Here is an 18,497-nt window from a genome sequence, read left to right on the forward strand (position 1 = left end):
TTACCCTGATATGATCATTACATATTGTATGCCTGTATCAAAATATGTCATGTACTCCATAAATATATATATCTACTATGTATCCATAAAAATGAAAAATTTAAAAATCTAAGTTAAAAAAAGACAAAAAAAGAGTATGCATTTTTGGCTGGCTTTGATTGTTTCAGTAATTCAGGTATCCAGTTGTGGGTGTCTATGAATCTGGATAAATAACTCTAAAGGTAGATCTCCTCAATCCCTGAAGTATGGTGTGTCTTAGCCCTGAAGGGCACAGGCAGTACTTCCTAGGTGTGAACTCAAGCTCTGTCACTTAGCAACAGTGTCAATATAGACCAACGGCTTAAACTTTTGTGCCTCAGTTCTCTCATCTATGAAATTGGTATGCAGATGAGAGAACCTCTCTTATAGGGTTGTTAATGATTACAGGACTTACTCATGGGTGTAAAGCTCTTAGAATAGTGTGCTTGGCACTAGTAAGCCCTCAGTAAATATTAATTTTTATTGTTATCAGGTGGGACTCATAAAAGTTTTCAAGAATAATTATATGATTCTGCTTGGGATAGAGAAAACAGTGGTTTCTCTTTGGATGCCTTCCAGGATTTTAGCTTCTCTCCAGAGCAGTGAATCTCAATCTTGGATGCACATTGGTATCACCTGGTGTCAAAGTATAATTTTCAAAAGTTGAAAGCTTGAATCTCATACAAATGTACAATGACCACTTGCCAAAAAGTTATTTAATTCATTTAAGGAGGGAGCCAGCAGGATAAGTTTCAACTGGTTCAAAGAGAACTAGAAAGACCAAGTAGACATAGGTCCTGAAAGAATGCTGAAATAAGATTGCCAGGTGAGATACAAAACTGGTTAATGTTCTACGGAGCAAAAACCCTGTAATCTTGGAATTAGACAGAAATTATTTGCAGCTCTACTAGTGAAAAAAGTATTTGCATTGTTATTGTACCAGAATCTATTGCATTGCTATCGGAGTTTTCCAATAGTTGTCAAACTTCAGCACGTGTCAGAATCACCCAAGAACTTGTTAGAATTACAGAAACACAAGCTCTATTCTATTTGAATAAGCTTGGGCCTCTGTTTGTTCTGCAAGGCAACATCTGCTTTTACAGAGTTGTGTAATATCCTAAGTAAATATCCTACTAAATAGTAAAATACGTGAAGGTACATTCCTCTAAAGAATTAGATAGCCTTTGGGTAGGCTTGTTAGACAATCTTCCATCATGACAGTGAATGGCTATGTAGTCATCCCTTATCTCCATGTTTTTTTTTCCTCAATACTGAGTTGCAATTTAAAGAAAAAAAAAAAACTACCTGTAGCTAGGTACCACCCCTAGCTTCTGACTAATTGACCTTAAGTGTGATTTAGGAATCAAGGTCATAAAATTTCCCCAGGTGATTCTAATATGCTGTCAAGGTTGACAGCGTCTGGTCTTTAAGGTTGCCTCATTTCCTGACTGCATTCTCTATTGTACTCAGTGTCAATAACATAATATGTGCTCAATATTATGTGTTAAAGATTTAATAAATTAAATGAGTACAGACCAATTTGAAATGGCTTGAGTTGCAGTAGGCACAGATTTATTTAGCCAATCTTCAGTAAAAGTGGACGCTTCCACAAGGATGATTACACCCTCCTCAGTTTCAGGAAGACAGCAGAGACTTCTCCAGTTAACATTCTTTTATGACTGGTACACCATTCACATCACTGTACCCAATTTACAGGTCTCTTGGATGTGGCTAAACTGTCTCTTCCTTCCCTGCTGTTCTAGAAAAATTTTTTTTTGTCAAACAAAAATCTTATTTTTTTCCTGGAACATAATTGAAATCTTAATCATTTGAAAAGTCTTAAGAGGGAATCATCTTCCAAAGATAAAAATAACACTTTTTTTTGCTTCTGTTTTACTCTCAAGACCTCAAAGGCTGTCATCGTTACCCAATTTTTTTCCAATCCAAGATTCTTGTGTCTTCCCCTCAAGGTTCAGCTTTCTGTATGGTGTTGCTGTAGGAAGTCAGTAAGTTGGGTGGTTTAGGAGATGGACCCCTCAGCCCTCATTCCCTTATCAAGATCCATTCTTAAGGAGCCATCAGTCTTTTCCTTTGGTTGTCTTTACTTCATTCTTCTTCTCTTTGTTGCTTTTGCTTGGTCATTCTGTAAGCAGGAGTGAAAATTATCTTCACTACTGTCATCAGAATTCTTTTGCTGGGAGGAAGCTGTTTGATGTGGAAAAATAGCATCCCTAAGTGCCTGGATTCAAAATGAGACTCTGAGGGCATGGGAGTGCCTAGGACTTTGGCAAAGTCAAGATAATGGCTGAACTCCTCCACCTGCAACAAAGAAAGGAATTTGTTTCTCTTCCTGAGAGGAAGGAGAAAAGACAAAGAGGAACAGAGAAGAGACACGGTGATGGTGGAAATCTGGGTGCAGCACGAGGCTGAAGAGCTAGATAAAGCCTCTGGTGGCAGAGAGGCTGGGAGATGTGTGAGAACAGACTGGCTTTGCTCATTGCTCTTGGCACTGCTGCGACATGAGTCCCACATCTTTGCAACCTTACTCCCCACCTCTTCAGTAAAGTTTATTTTGAACATACGTGTCTAAGGTGAATATATGTGCCTGTGTAAATTATAAAAAGTAGTATAGAATTTTATAACTGGATGAAGGTAACAGAGTCAACATACATGGAAATTATAGCCAAAGCCAGGATGAAATTGTGCTTATGGAAACTCTGGAGAGGACCTCTGGAGAGGATGTATTGAGGTACTAGAATGAAGTTCAAGGCAGTTCTGTGTAGGGTTACACTGAATTCACCCTTTCCACAATGATTGAATGGGAGGATAAAGAGTAAATAGATCTCTACTAGATACTCTGCAGGATTCCAAGACCACCCAGAGACACCTTATCAAGGATTAGCAAGCTAGTGGAGGTAAGAGACACATACAAAGAGCTAAACTTAACACCAGGAAGACTGTATCTTAGAAATGCAAAGAATAAGTTCAAAGTAAAAGAGATCTCTTCCAATTACAGAGACTGTGAAAGTTACATGAAAAAAAATTGGTTCCTGAGCTAAACTTTGAAAAATAAATAGCATTTAGATATGGAGATGGGAGAATAATAATAATAACCACCATGATCATCATCATCACACCTATATATTAGATGGGGAAAATATACCTATGTAACCACCACCCCCATTAAGATATACAAGATATTTATTGCTTTAGTTTCCTTATGTCCCTATCCAAGTGAAACTCCATGACCCTTCACTCCAGAAAAACACTCTGATTTCTGTCATCATGAATCAGATTTGTACATTGTACTGGGTGTTTACTTGCATTATCTCATTTGATCCTCATAAAAGCCCTTCAATGTAAATAAAATGAATGGCTCCATTGTACAGATGAGAGGCCAGGCTTGGTTTAGTAAGTAATTTGCTCCAAATCGCATAACTAGAATTTGGCAAAGCTGAAACTTGAACCCAAAGCTAATTTTAAAGCCCAGACTCTTATCTAATTCGCAGAGAAAATAACATAAACAAGATGAAGAAAACTATGTAATATATATAGACAATAGTAAGTAATTTGGTTACAGTATAAGGCATATGAGGAAAGTAAAGTTTAGCTAAAATGTTCTGGTCTTCTATGGGTCTCTCTTCCATCCAGAAGAAGTACTGTGTGTATCTGTAATGCTCCCACTTATAATAACTCCGACCCTTAAACCTGCAGGCTTCAATCACCTTGTAGAAGATTTTTACATGTCAAATAGTGTTCTGTTTATGAGGCACAAGATAACTCCCAGGTGGCCCTCTTAAATAATAAGTGTTGACTTCATAGTATTTGCTGTTATTTATACATATGCATGTACACATTTGTACAGAAATAAATACACATTGCACACATGGGCATCTGTGCTGAAGTATGCAGCCAAGTGTCAGCACATTATCAGATTTAAATTAGCTGCCTGACTCTATTAATAGCCCTGGTTCTCCAGTTTTTGAAATAAAAGATCCCAGAACAGCTGGGCTAAAATCTGAAACAGAATGGAAGAATACAACCCTGTAAACAGTAGTAGTCTGTCGATAACTGCTAAATAAAGTTTGTTGCTTCATAGGTTTGTGCAGATGCCTATAAAACAACCCTTGAAATGCTAAGTGCTTTTTAAAAACAGCATAATCTTCAACCAGTGAAAGGGGTTGATTATGCCTTATCAATCATTTTGAAAACCTCACTGACATCCCACTAAAATTTGAAAGCAGGGCTAAATCCAGGAGCAGATAGTGTCCATGCAGGCCACATGGCTTCATGAAAGGGCAGCAAGAAGATTTCTACCCACTTATCAAAGTTTCTTTCCTGCCAGTTTATTATTTCTGGAATTCCACCATTAAACATGTGGACTTTTAAAATGCAATGCTGTCTTAGTTTATTTTGTGTTGCTATCAAGGAATACCTGAGGCTGGGTAATTTATAAAGAAAAATGGTCCTGCATGGCTGTATTAGAAGCAAGGCACCAGCATCTGCTTCTGGTGAGAACCTTGGGAAGCTTCCAATCATGGTAGAGGAGGAAGAGGAGCCGGTGTGTAGCATGGTGAAAGAGGGAGCAAGAGAGAAAGGAAAGGGATGCCATGCTCTTATAAACACTCAGCTCTCTCAAGAAATAAGGAAGTAAGGATCCCCTCATTACCACAGGGACCACACCAAGTCATTAATGAGGGATCCACCCCCATGGCCCAAACACCTCCCATTATGTCCCATCTCTAACACTGGGGATCAAATTTCAATGTGATATTTGGAGGGGACAAATATCCAAACCATAACACAATTCAGTTCAATGTCCCTTCTACAATTTATCTCTTGACTCCGTAAGTACTACGTGCTCCTACCTCACTGCTTCCTGAACGTGTAGTACACAGTACTTTGCTCTGCCACTTAGTTCATGCTGTTGACTAACCTGTGTGTCCTTCCTTCCTCTGCCTGGCAAAATGCCAGTCACTCTTTAAAGCTCATCTCAAAGCACCCCTCCCGTGACATTTACAAGATACTCCTCCACTGTCTCCCTACCTGCCCAGGCAGAATAAATCATGTCTGCCCTGGTCTTCCCATAGAACTGTTTTTTTTTTTTTTCTTTTTTTTTTTTTTTGAGATGGAATCTCACTCTGTTGCCAGGCTGGAGTGCAGTGGCGCTATCTTGGCTCACTGCAACCTCCGCCTCCTGGGTTCAAGCGATTGCCCTGCCTCAGCCTCCCAAGTAGCTGGGACTACAGGCACGTGCCACCATGCCTAGGCTCATTTGTTTTTTTTTTTTTTTTTTTTTGTATTTTAGTAGAGATGGGGTTTCACTATGTTGGCCAGGATGGTCTCAATCTCCTGACCTCGTGATCCGCCCATCTCGGCCTCCCAAACTGATGCGATTGCAGGCGTGAGCCACCATGCCTGGCCAGAACTGTTCTTGAACTATGGTGACAAGTGTCATATCTTTTCATGGCATACATCTCTTGCTAGAGTGAGAGCTCATATCTACTGTGGCCTTAAAGAGTGACCCTGGGGCTGGGAATATTGGTTTTACCTGGGAGACAGAATATCAGAATTTCAGACGCTTTCTAGATCTTCTGCATCAGAAACTCATTTTGCTAATATCCCAAGGTGGATTCATATAGACACTAACATTTGAGAGAGCCGTCCTAGAGGACAGAGAACATGGCTTAGTGATCCTGTTCTCCATCACAGCACCAAGCAGGCTATGTATTCATTCAACAAATAGATGCAAGGGACCACATGCTAGACATTGTATTAACAGCCAACGATTAAAAGATGACCAGGACATGAAGCACATAAAATTATAGTTACACTTTCAGTTAGAGGTTAGAATTCCATAGACGAAGTAAGAAAATGCCAAGTCAATTGAAAGCCTTGGAAAGGCTTTGTGAGTCTGAGAAACACAAAACTGGAAATTATTCAATAGGTTCCTTTACTGTGGGACATGTCAGAGCACTTGAATGCATTTGTGTCTTGTGAGTCAACAATGTGCGTGATGCCTCAAACTTATTTAATCATAAAAAGTATTTATACTTTCATTTACTTACTTATGCATGGCCAATCTCGTGGGATTGTTTTTCAAAACATACATTGGAAATCACTAGTCTACTCCCGCATGTGTGGATTTCATTTTGTTTGGCCTGGTGACAGTATTTGTAATGTCTCCCATAGTGAATGAAGTATTGAACACCTAACATTTTTCTCAAGCAAGTTGTAAGCTCTTTAAGAAGAAGGGAGAATATCTTATACTTATTTGTTTTTCTACTCCAGCTTTCACATTGCTGCTCAATCAGAATTTGCTGAAGGTTGTCCTGTGTCTGCCTTGCAATCAAGCAAAGCATGAAACCATGGTGGATTCTTAATTGAGAACAAACTCTACGGGTTTTAACATAGTAAGGAAGACACTCGAATGGGGGTTGTAATCATGGCTCAGGTCCTAGCTGTGTTGATTTTGAGCTGGTCACTTACCCTCTCTAGGCCCTAACATTTACTTCATGTGCCAAGCATGGCTACTGTGTGACCATGTTCTATGGTGTCAGGATCTGCAAGTTTACGAGTCTTCAACAGATATGAGGCCAGGTGCAGTGGCTCACGCCTGTGCGGATCACCCAAGGTCAGGAGTTCGAGACCAGCCTGGCCAACATGGCGAAACCCCGTCTCTACTAAAAATACAAAAATTAGCTGGGTGTGGTGGTGGGTGCTTGTAATCTCAGCTACTCAGAAGGCTGAGGCAGGGAGAATCACTTGAATCTGGGAGATGGAGGTTGCAGTGAGCCGAGATCATACCATTGCACTCCAGCCTGGGCAACAGAGTGAGACTCAGTCTTAGCCTGGGCAGCAGAGTGAGACTCAGTCTCAAAATAAATAAATAAATAAATAAAAAAGATATGGATATGGGTAGAGAGGTTAGAATTGAATTTTACGGAAAATTCTATACTCTGGTTTTCTGAAAATAGTGTTTGAAAATTAGAACCAATATTTTAGGATGATTTATATGAGAGCCATTCCAGAGGCTATAAGATGCATACAACATCTTCTAGAGAGAGATTTTTCAGGACTGACATTATTTTATCTGTAAAATGGGAATAATAACATTGGTTTCCCTTTATCATTATTCATTTGGAGCTTCAATAAATCTGAGAAGATTTAGCCTTACTAATTTAAAAGTAGCTACTAAAATATAAAATTAGACTATAACCACAACAACAAAATGTTGAAAATGCATTGAATTCTAAAGTATTATTAACACAAGACTAAAAAATAATACCATATTCTTATTTAGCATTGGTCTTCCAAGCTGTTCAAAGCACTTCACCTTGGTTACCTGAAATATTAATATCCTCATTTTATGGACGGAGGAACAGAAGTGCAGATGTGAGCTAGCTCACTGAAATACCACCGATGTCCTATTCAGAGCTGGGCATTGTCCCTGGGTCTCATGCTCCCCAGTCTGGCCTTTTACCCACCAAGAGATATGCAAAAGAATTTTCATTTTGACCTTCAGCCTGGTTGATAAAAGCTGTCTTCCTCCCTGAAATATGTGTATGTGCACTGTGAGTTGTGTATTTATATGATTTCCTGAAACCTGCAGATAAACAATGATAATTGGAAATGGCCAGTGTGCTTTGGCAGATTTGAAATACTGTAGCACTTAACTAAGTCCGAATGCTTCTCATGATAAGCAGCCTTCACTTACCCGAAATCGAGGGCTATGATTAACTGGAAATTGGCTGGTATTAATTATGAGGCATGCCCTATAAATCTCTCTGCTGTTGGGACCCTGGGCAGGTCTGAAACCAGACTAGGTCTTCGGGGCGATTGAGTTGGGAACACGCAGGAGAGCCTGGTACTCTCCTTCTCAGTCCATATCTGCCTCCTAGTTCCTAGCAGCCCCGATTGCATGTATTTCAACCTCCATTTCCATCTCAGTGAGGTTATGTCCAATGTGATTGTACCTTCCCCTGGCAGGGCCCACCCACCAACCTTGCTTGTTTATCTCCCCCTTGGCCTCCAACATCAGAGTACTTGTAGAGCCTTATAATGTGCTAAACATTAATATTCACTAACTTGCTCCAGGGAGCTACGCTTCGCCGAGCGCATTTTCACCTGAAAGGAGTTGTTTAATATAAACATTTGGTTAATATTCTGTACATTTGAAAGTATTTTATCAGCATTGGTGTAGGACCAAAAGTCATTTAAATTCAATGGAAACTGATTATGCGCCAAGAAATGGTCCTTTCTAAAAGAGTGTGTTTCCCCCCTAATATAATGTATAAATTATCAAACTCACTTACACGGTTGATGGGAACACTTTGTGGACAAACCTGCAGGCCTGCATTTCCTCTGACTGAGTATTCATCAGCTCTGATGCTGATGTTAAATGGGGAAAAATATTATACAATATTGCTTTAAAAACTAAGTATAATTATCAACATCTCTGGAGTGATAATAATTATCATAACAAGAGTTCATCAGAGGAAACACACAGTTTGACGAGGATCCTCTACTCTCGAGTTACTGCGACCTCACAGAAGAAGGATGCAATAACATTTCTCTTCTTCTTTACCTCTCTAAAGAACCCGAGCTCTCTGAGCTGTCTTTTGGTCAATTTTTCTTTACGTGTGTCTCTGTGACACTCATTACCCCAAAGAATTGTTAGGTACACAAACAAGCAGATCCAATAAATGTTGGAATAGATAAATGAAAACTACATTCCTATGTGTCTACTGAGATTTATTTGAATTACATTCCAAATTTTTAGTTAGTTTTCATAAGAAGAGTTGCTCCATCCTCCCCCAAAGAATGTGTTTCTCCTTGACTACAAATCTTTAAAAAATCGCTTCATAGGCCCTGTTTTAACTTATAGAGGACTATATCTGAGTTAGATGCTGATTGGGATACTGGAGTAGTGGCTTCCATGTAAAAATCCTTTACAAATATGTTGCATAAACTACATGGTGATGGCATGTATCCACTATCAGGTCCATAACAGAGGCCCGTATGAAAATTTGGTGCTAATACGACCCTCGGAATAGGTAGGGCTGCACAGCAACTTCTGCTCTCTTCTCTTTTTGCGATGGAATCAGTTGACTTGAAGCTGAACATATGGTCCCTGTTGGATACTGATTTTTCTTTCAACTTTTTTTTTAAACTGGGAAATATAACTTACTGGAGAGTAAATTGAAATACACACACACACACACACACACACATATATATCTTTCTTCTTCAAGAGCTTACAATCTGGTTGATAAGAACAGTTAGGTATCCAGTACTTCGTTCATTATGGCAGACAATACAAATACTGTCGCCAGGCCAAACAAAATGAAATCCAGACCTAAATTTATATGTACACATAAGAAATAAAAATCTATGTGGCCACCAACTGCCTACCCTTCTTGATAGCAACTCTCTCCCTACCCTATCAAGTTTACTATGTCCTTAAGTGAAACTGGAGTTTGTTCATTTTCAATGATGATAAATGGATTTTTGGACCAATTGTCAATAATACTGATAGGCATTTGGGAAATTTCTGTTTGGGGCTATTACAAGCTATGGTGCTGGGAGCATACTCATTGGTGTAAATAGACAGTTGTACACACACCTTAGAGTATAAGTGTTAGGTAAGAATTTTTGCATTTCTTTAGTTTTATTGGATAATGCCCAACTTTTTTCCAAAGTGTTGGCAGCAACTTTTATTCCTACCAGCAGCATATGAGAGCTCTGAATGCCCCACATCTTTAGTAATACTTGATGTTGCTGAACTTTTAAATTTGAGCCAAACTGATGGGTGCATAGTGGTATCCTTCTACAGTTTTAATTTACATTTCTCTGGATATGGATAAGATTAAACACATTTTTGATTTATTGAGATATGGATATGGATATTGAGATATGTTGAGATATGTATGTGGATAAGATTAAACACATTTTGACTGTTGGGAATTCTTTGGTAATGTGTCTCCTCAAGCCATTTGCCCATATGTGGAGTGGGCTGTCTGGTTGATTTGGTGACCTGATAAAAGAATGACAGCCCTGTTATTGTGTATATGTACAAAGTGCTCAGCGTTGCCATCTGCAACTTTTACACAATTTAACCATAGTAAAGACAAAACCATTATTAGTGTAGATTGCCTAGCTTGAGTCTGCTAGTTTGAATATTCTTACAGGTTTCCATAGTAAAGAAAATAGGGATTACTGAAGAGCACCATTGGGGCCATATCTCAACATCAAAAGTCCTTTGCTTGCAGTTGGAAGGGCTCTGACTCCTTCAAGGATCATTTAGATTGCTGTAGCAAGGATTTAATAATGCATACCATAAAGTTCCAGAAAAAAATAAATTTCTCTATCAGTGAATAGCCAACTTACTCACAGGACCTTGGAAGAATACCAAAAAGTAATCTCTTGGATACTAAAAACACTCATTAGTGCTCTGACAGTGGGAACATTGGCATCCTAATTGGCAACATAACCACATACATGATAGTCACAATGAGTCAGACCATGAAACACTCAGCCCAGAATTATTTATGGAGACAGAGAGTTGGGCAAGAATATGTCCAACTCACCCTCTGAGATGCTGCTTCAAATGCTCCAGACACTTTCAAACTCTAGAATTCTCCCAGGATTTATCCTCTACAGGTAAACACTTATTGATTCTATTGGTGATCCTAGAATTCACACATTCCCTCTGTGTGTCTCAAGTTCCAGCTCTCTAAGGTCATTGGCGACTCCAGTTGCCTCATCCTCCCCCAAAGAATGTGTCTCTTCTTGACTACAAATCTTCTAAAAAATCGCTTCATAGGCCATGTTTTAACTTACAGAAGACTGTATCTGAGTTAGATGCTGATTGGGATACTAGAATAGTGGCTTCCATGTAAAAATCCTTTACAAATATGTTGCATAAAGGACATGGCTATGGCATGTATTCACTGTCAGGCCCGGAACAGAGGCTCATATGACAACTTGGTCCTAATAGGACCCTTGGAATAGGTGAGGCTGCATGGCTCCTTCTCTCTTTTCTTTTTGTGATGGAATCAGTTGGCTTGAAGCTGAACATATGGCAACTGCTGTCATATCACAGAAACCATTCCCTCTGCCATGGCAACCAAAGAATCAATGCACACTAAGAGCTTGGGCTTACTCAATAAACACACAATGGCACAATGCATAGACATTTTGTTTGTTTGTTTTTGGAAGCATTTAGAATAGCTATAGATAATTAATATGTTTCTTTAAACACATTTCTCAAGTCTTTCTGTTAAGAGAGATACTTGGAATTTGTGTATCTTGTTCACTTCATTTCTGAAGCAATTTCTTAATGGAATCACATTTCATTTCCAAATTCAGGGATATTATTCATCCCTGAGTTCACTGGATTCAATTCTGTTTTCTCACAAAGATCTTTGAAATTAATTCACCAATATGTTGTTGCTAAATTCGATACCCAAGGAATAGCACAGGGATCAGAAGAACTGTCTTGATGCATCTAATAGCTATAAACTAAATAATTTGGCTCAGGAGTGATGAGAATATCAGAGGCATGCATTCTGCTTAGTATTTTAAGGGTATGTGTTTAGTTTTGCTCCCGTGCCCATCTGGGTGCATTCTTTCCTTGCTCAGTTCCGAAAGATAATTGCAACCTATTGTCTATACCAAAGTAGTTCCATTACATAAAGGGTTGGAGGGGAAAGAAATATAAGGGGGGAAATTTCTGTGAGAAAGCATTGCCAGGGGCTGTTTCTTCAGGGTTTACATAGTTTCATTCCAAGAAAAACCAAGCCAAAGTGTAGAAAGGAGCAATAACTGGGACTAGGAGGCATAAAAGTTTGTTTTCCACTTCTGTCTTACTTTCATTGTCTCCAGCCCCTCAGACAGAGCTGGGTAGTAGAGACTGTGGTGCAAAGAGCCTTTCTTGTTGAAATCCATGTTTCTTTAACCCTCAGCAATGTGCTGTTTTCTCTGTGTCATGCTCACCCATTAGCATTTTAATCTAGCTTCATATGGCACTATTCTGCAGATGGATTTGCTTTCTTGCCTTTGTTTGTTGTATGAGTGACAAACATGAGAGCGTTATCATGATTGGAAAAATGCCATGAAGTTGTAAAAATCAGGTGACTTCTTCTTGCCAAGCCCCAAGGAATGGGAAAGCAGAAATGGCTCCAACTAGGACTGCAAATATTCTCAATATTAAAATGCTCAGGAGACTTGATCTGATCAAATGAGAAGGTCTAGTGGAGGCCTACAGACTCAGACATGACCCTGAATTTCTTTATCTGCTAAATGGGATGTGTCTCATCCGACTCTTCAGGAAGTCATTCAATCAATCCTTTCTCTAATATGGGCACCTCCTGTTCGGGTTAAGATAAAGGATTGTGGAAACCAAATTTTATTGTGCAGAGGAAGCTCTCAGATAGAAGACTTCAGAGAGGGCAGGTTGCAAAATGTTTCTTATCAGACCTAAAAGGGTGCCTGACTCTTAGTTGATTGTCTCCTGGATCTGGAAAGGAAGGAGAAAACAACACAAAGGGGAAAGGGGATTCTGTAGAGAATGTGGATTTTTCCCACAAGAGACTTTGCAGGACAATTTCAAGGTATGGCAAGGAAATATATTTTGGGGTAAAACATTTTGATTTTCTTCCTTGTTATGCCAGAGTCAGATTGGAAAGTAAATTACAATATACAGGGTTAAATAAAACCCATCTGATGAGAATTCATGGTTTGTAGGGCATGACTTCCCAGACCCCTTAGATAGGAATTTGGGCAAAATAAAAAAAAAATCAGAGCTTAGTCCTCAAAACAATCTTATAAAGGCCGTCTATTTTCTAAACAGTGTATATTCCTAAGCACTTTGTATTTTGTTTTAATATTTGTTGAGATGTCTTTGGGTGATGTGTACAGTCTAAGTCATGAATAGCCAGTACTTGTTCAACATACTTCCATTCACCATCCAGAGTTCATGAAAGACATAGCTAATCAAGCACAACACTCTTTCCTGCTGAACCACAACGCAGTCTCAGAATATTTCTCAAGGTGACACTGCATGCAGACTCTATCAGTTGATCAGAGTTGCAATGCAAGATAAGATAACCTGCCCTCCTAAGTCTGGGCTCAGCCACTGATGTGGTTCCTCTTCTTAGGATGAGTGGCCAGATATAGAAGACAACCTTAGTCTGAAAGGTATAAATATTCAACTTTTCCTGCAGCTCCCTCCTCCTTCTGCCTCTAGTGAAGCATTCCAGATAACAGCAGGGACACCTTTGACAGGCAAACACAGTTTCCTCTGTCTCATTCCAGGCCACAGCCTCCCTTATGTCCTTATGCCTTCTCTCTGCATTCCTCAAGGATTTGAGGTGCTTTCTCATGGTACATCCTCTAACCCCTACTAAAGTTCTGGGTCCACAGGCATGGTAGGCAGAATTTTGAGATGGCTCTCACAATTCTTGCCCCCCAGTGTTCATGCTGTTTACTCTCATGATTAGGTTGCATACTATGATAAAGGTGAAGGGATTCTGTCGACATAATTAAGGTCCCAGAGAAGTTGATTTTGAGTTAATCACAAGAAAGATTATCATGGATGGGTCTGATCTAATCAAATGAGTTCTTCAAAGGCCAGAACATTTATAAAGAAAGAAAGAGAAATTCAGCTTGTCTTGAAGGATTAAACAGTCACATGCTAAACTACCTGTGTTAAGGGCCAAGTGACAAGAGCCTGAGAGCAACTTCTAAATGCCGAGAGAAGTCCCTGGCCAACAACTAGCAAGAAAATGGAAACCTCAGTCATACAGTCACAAGAAAATAAATTATTCCAACAATCTGGAGGAGCTTGGTGGTGGACATTTATCTGGTTGGTCTCCAGATGATTATGTAAATGACCAACATCTTGTTTTCAGCCTTGTGGGTACCCAGCTAAAACATGTCAGGCTCCTGACCCACAAAACCTGTGAGATAATGAATTTATGGTGTTAAACCACTAAGTTTGTAGTCATTCATTGTGTAGTAATAGAAAATGAAGCCATTAGATACAGAATTATCTACTTGACCCTTTCTGTTGCCTCTCAAAACCAGCAAATGGTTTCTTTTGAGTGTTTTACTGGTTTTTCCTATAGGAAAATTAGCGTAGTATAAGAACATCAACCAAACAGTGATAATATTGGGGGAATTAAAGAAATTTCACAAGCTCTTATGTCAAAACAGTTATTTCTAGTCCATGCGAAGACTAGAGATGGGATCTTCCCTTCCACTCTTCTTCATTCCCCTGAGACAGATACTGCTAGTCCAAAGATGGAATGGGTGAAATCCCTGCCTTAGGAAATACCCAGTGGTGATGTAAGGTGAGACTTGTCTTACAGGAAATCTTAACAGCCTCCAAGCCCTCCTTGGTGAATTCTCTTATTTGCAAGTGTTAAAGTGATTTACCCTGCCTTTTATTCCACCCTCTTCTACTTTCCATGTATACCTTATCTCCCTCATGAAGGGGCACTGCTTTCTTCAAGGCATTTAGTAAGACATGAACATTATTAATCATTTACAGTTTGAAAAGCTCCAGGCAAGAGTCTGTTTTATCACTGTGTCATTCATTGCTTGAGGTAGCCAAGTTTACCATAAATAACTATCACAGAATTTCTTACAATGGATCAAATGGATCCTCTCCCTTTTTTTTGGAAAGGGCTTTTTGAGTTATTTTTATTTGGGACTTTCATTAACTTATATTCTAAATCGGGGAATGATAATATAATAATTTTACCTACTTCATAAGGTTTTTGTGAAGATTCAATGAGTAAATACATGAGAAGTTCTTAGCACCATAAAGCACATAACAGATGCTTAATAAATCTTAGCCATTATCATGGCGATTACATTAAATATCTAGTAGGCTTCCAGCAGTGTTCAAGACCTTCAAGAGGGCAGGCAAACATTCTTTTGTACCAGCTACATATGTCACAATAGAGACCTTTAGGTTCAACATCACACTGTCCCTGGTCATTCAGCAGTGGGTGGGGCTTGGAGTCAGACTATAAATTGGGGGACCTGAGCTTGCAGAATCCAGACAACCAAACTCCATCAATCAAGAGGAACTTAATCCAGGGAGGTGGGGTAGGGGGTTGAGATCAGGACCAGTAGTTTAGAAAAGTCTCTATTTTGGGCTTTTACTAGACTATTGGGGAAAGAAGGGAATAGAGTAGATGGTTATAAAATTTCAGAATCAAGGACGTTTAATCTGAGAGTCCTGGTTGATGATGAATACCATGGGATATTGGTATTGGGTACTTAAAAGAATGCCACATTGGAAAGAATTATGGGCTTTGTCAGAGTTTCTTCTCTTTCTAGGCATATAGAAGAGCCTATTTACATCATTAACTTGCCAGTTTTGGGTATATACATGTGCAGACACGCATGCATAATATACCATAAGGCAGCATAGCTGATAGTGGACCTTAAGGTATGTTTCTGTGTCCTTTCTATCAGTTCACAAATTACAAGTAGGCAAGAAGCGCTGCCTTAGACCTTGGATTTTCAGTTTTCTGCTGTTTGGTCTGTATGTTTTATATTTTTAGCCCTTTGAAAAAAATGTCATCCTTTTCCCAGGGTTCTTCTGCTCACGGGGTCAGAAGCATCTGATTTCCTGTCATCGGTTGCAGTTCAGCCATGTTAATACTAAAAGTATAAGAATATCATAATCCCAGAGTGATATAAAGACCTTTCCAAGGAAGATGAGATACCTGGAGGCTGTGAAGAAGAAGTCTGAAGGATTTGACCACGTTCAAATGAAAAGCTTTGGTTCAGCAAAACACCAGAAACAAATTCAAAAGATAAAATACACTCCGGAGAAGCCCATTCTCTCAACACATCTGACAGTTCAAAAAGAGCAACTGTAGTCCAACTTAAAAAATAAAGAAAATGGTAGGAAAATGGACAACGTGCACTGAGGCAATATGTAAGAAGAAGGAATGCCCAATTAACCAACAAAAGCCTGCTCTTTCCTAACGAGTGAAGATAAAAGCTTAGTAAAGATTAAAATTTATTGGAGATAAAAATGGACACTGCTGGCCATATATAAAAGCATTGTTGGTAAGAGAGTGGGGTAATTGACATGCTCCTGGGAAATAATATGCATTCAGACAACCTCTAATGAGTGAATCCACTGGGGGTATCCACTAGGAATGGAAAACAACCACCAATGCCCAAGTTTGTGGTCCAGAATTTGAGCAGCGATCTAACAAAGTAGAGGCTCCCCCTGTGTCATGGGCCCCACCTCTCAAGCAAAGAAGAATGCCTCATTTTGGTAACTCACCCAAATAACAGAACTTTTTTTTGATAATCTTATTGCATTTATTTGGTTAAGTCTGAGGCAGAATTTTTTTCTCCTTTGATTCTTTGTTTTGTTTTGTTTTAATCCTTGAAGTTTATTACCAAACTACATCTTGGTGTTTCTTCAGGATGTGAACAGGCCTTTCTATTCTCAATTAAGTCTTTCCTTTAATTCAGGAATCTTCTAATCATGTATTTTAATTTCTTTTTCTGTCATCCCTCCCCATGCCATAAGCTACCAGTCACTATGCATGTTGGAGCTCCCTTTATTGTGCCATAGATCTCTAATGTCATGTCTTTAGTCGTTATTTTGTGTCAGAAATTTTTGTTCTTCCAGGGACTTCTGGCAATGTCTAGGGACATGCTACTGGCACCTATAGAAATGCTAGTGACTTATTATGGGTAGAGGCTAAAGATGCTGCTGAATATCCTACAATGCCCAGGACAGCCACTGCCACAACAAAGAATTATCCAGTCCACAATGTCCATAGTGCTAAGGAGGAGAAACCCTGTCCTAGGGTCAAGGTTGTATGCTGACAAGACTAATTTCAATGATTTCAAATGATTGTGGGGAAAATACCCAGAAGTTGACAGGGGCAATATGTAGATATTTCCTTCTGTAAATTATATTTCCCTAATGCTACTGCTGGAGCATTTGGAAGCATGTGTATAAATATTTGAAGCACAAAACCAGAGAGATGCTCTTATGTATTTAGCTTCTAGTTTTAAATAATAGATACTACAATAAACCTTGATTAAACCTTGATTATCTGATATGCTCTGGGTTTGTGCTTTTTGTGTGGGTTACATTTTCTAGTTAATGAATGTTTAACCGCAAAATATGTTTGTTTCAAGCTTTGCTTTGCAAAAATATAGCATTTCTAACTGAGGTGCTTGTAATGTCCCTGGATTATGAAGTAAGTTGAAAACCCTGAAATTCTATATAAATAAAGGAGGGGAGAGTATTATGGTTATGAATACAATTTCTTCTAGGTATGAGATTGGACTAAAATGGTAACTGAACACAACGTTAGAATTTCTGAAAGTGATTTTTAAAGTAAAAGTCAACATCTAGCAATTAATAAACAGCTATCTAAACTTTTATTTAGCACTTTAGTCACATGTACAACACTCTTACCATGAAGAAGAAACTCCATGAGACTAATGAACTGATCTGTATTCACTTTATATCTTTTTTCCATAAATACACATATTTGAGTAGTTCCTGTTCTAATTGTTTGCAAATTCATTTGCATGATTTCCTTCAGTATTTCATAGAAACTACAAAATTAATTACTTGATCTCTGTAAGAATAAGCACCCTGTCTCCTCCCTTTCTGTATTAAGGCTAATTTAAAGGGAGGAATGTAATTTAATAGAATCTCATTGTTTACTCACATTACACGTGTATAATGAGATCTCGGTAGGAAAGGATGCTGAATGCTACCTTTGAGACTCAGTTAGTAGCTTGGGGCAAAAATGATAGTCTAGCCATGTAGTCATTAAAACTTCCCAGATGATAGCCTTTGAATGGTCAAACCTGTAGTTTCTAGAGTTCCTCTCAATTCTTCTAAAATGCTAAAAAGCAGGTTCAGAGAAGGGTGGGCAAAGACTACAGGAGCCAGAAATCTCCATCATCATCACTGCACTGGTTTGTCTGGGTGGCATAATTTCCAAAACTCACTGATATCCTACGCTTGATACAATGATGTAATAAAGTAAAACAGAACAAGAAAAATTATTCTTGAGCCATTTATTGATATTCTTCCCATATCCTCTCCATAAAGAGTTGAAATAAAACAGTATGATGAATCCTGAAAACTGACACAGAGGTTGTTTGTCTGAAGAAAGGTTTGGATGCCATTTTCTTTTTTCAGTTCCATTCTTTTCCTCAGTTGTTCTTTACATTAACCAGAACAATCTTAAGTATAATATGCATATTCATTCAGATTTTTTTTAAGTTTAACAATGACCATCTTCATTTATAAGGGCAGTTGATTTAGAAGTTACTCAACCTATTGTGTCTTTGGATGTTGCAGCACTATTTATTCAAAGTTAGTTGGACCACATCATTTTGCTTACAAGTACTCATGTTCCAAAGAGAATTTAACTTTGCTCACAAAGATACCATATCAAAATGATGTTGTG

General features: G+C 38.7%; 2 long non-coding RNA genes across 2 annotated transcripts; one reads left to right on the forward strand and one right to left on the reverse strand.

The window, feature by feature from the left end:
- Positions 1-1,568: 1,568 nt before the first annotated feature.
- Positions 1,569-14,915, reverse strand: LOC105739321. The gene is made up of 3 exons (XR_001115228.1): positions 14,790-14,915; positions 5,570-5,684; positions 1,569-2,337 (listed from the first exon to the last, which is right to left on the reverse strand). It is a non-coding gene; the product is annotated as an uncharacterized LOC105739321 (long non-coding RNA).
- A 171-nt stretch (positions 14,916-15,086) lies between these two features.
- LOC100593664 lies at positions 15,087-17,116 on the forward strand. Its single transcript, XR_121540.2, has 2 exons — positions 15,087-15,130; positions 15,628-17,116. It is a non-coding gene; the product is annotated as an uncharacterized LOC100593664 (long non-coding RNA).
- The last annotated feature ends 1,381 nt before the right edge of the window (positions 17,117-18,497 follow it).

Source organism: Nomascus leucogenys, chromosome 2 (assembly GCF_006542625.1).
Source record: "Nomascus leucogenys isolate Asia chromosome 2, Asia_NLE_v1, whole genome shotgun sequence".
NCBI classification, from domain to species: Eukaryota; Metazoa; Chordata; class Mammalia; order Primates; family Hylobatidae; genus Nomascus; species Nomascus leucogenys.